Source organism: Crocuta crocuta, unplaced genomic scaffold (genome assembly GCF_008692635.1).
Source record: "Crocuta crocuta isolate KB4526 unplaced genomic scaffold, BGI_CrCroc_1.0 scaffold352, whole genome shotgun sequence".
Taxonomy (NCBI): Eukaryota; Metazoa; Chordata; class Mammalia; order Carnivora; family Hyaenidae; genus Crocuta; species Crocuta crocuta.
Window position 1 is genome coordinate 2,723,460 of NW_027532169.1, and position 1,064 is coordinate 2,724,523.

Below are 1,064 nucleotides of genomic sequence, written 5' to 3' on the forward strand. Positions count from 1 at the left end.
CAGCATTTTCTGGCATCTGTGAAGTGAGGCAGCGCATCTGGATCCGTCACGGTCTAGAGGGTGGACATTTACTCCCAGGCCTGGCGCCTGGGAACGGGTAGAGGGCAAACGCAAGCTCCTTGTTGTATATGTGGGGTTGGGGAGAGCATCACAACAACTTTCTGGGTTGTCGGGACAGGGGGACAGGGGTTGTGCGGGTCACTACCATCTTTCTCCCCGCCTCCCTAACACACACTTGCACACAGTGGCCGGGATCCTTTAGATCGGAGACCCAAGCTAGACCTCTCACTGCTGAAACCTTGGCCCCAGGCCTCCAGAATTCCTCCTGCCAAATCCCTTCCTCTTGTTCGAGAGGCAAGAGGGCTTGAAGGCAGGGATTGCATCTCCTCCCTTGCCTCCTGGGTGCTGGGCAGGGTGACACCCCTTTCAGACTTCCAAAGGACAAAGGCCAGCTTTGGGCTGCCACCTGGGCGGTGAGGACCATTTCCGTTCCCCTTTCCTCCTCCACCACAAAGCCAGCAACACTGGACCCAGCTTTCACACCTTAGAGAGTGCAAACGGTTCTACAGGAGAATTTCTTAAAATGCAGATTCCCGCTCCGGCCTCTGAGGTTGTGCTTCACAAAGTTTGGAGGAGGGCCCAGAAATCTGAATTCAAAACACAATTTTTTAAGGGCCCATAGGTTTTGATGCTGATGGCCTTGAACCATACTAGGGAACTCCCAAGGACCTTGAAGGAAATGATCCTTTGCCCCGCCCCACTAATCTCCCTTCACATTTGGGTTGGAGACAGGACCGCACAGAGACCACTGGGGCCAGATTGCCTCCCCGCACCCGGTATTTGGTGCGGGTGTGCTTTTGTGGGTTGTGATAAGCCGCAGCCAGAGGCTGGGATGGAAGGGCTGAAGAGGGCAGGCCAGGATCTGGGGTCAGCGTCAGGCGGTCGGCGAGGGACGGGCAGGGGAGGGGACACGTTCGGGAGGAGGGGAAGGGGAGGGCTCACGGATTCCGGCCCCGGAAATCCGATCCCTTTAGGACCCAGAGGTGCCAGTCCCCCAGGGCCGG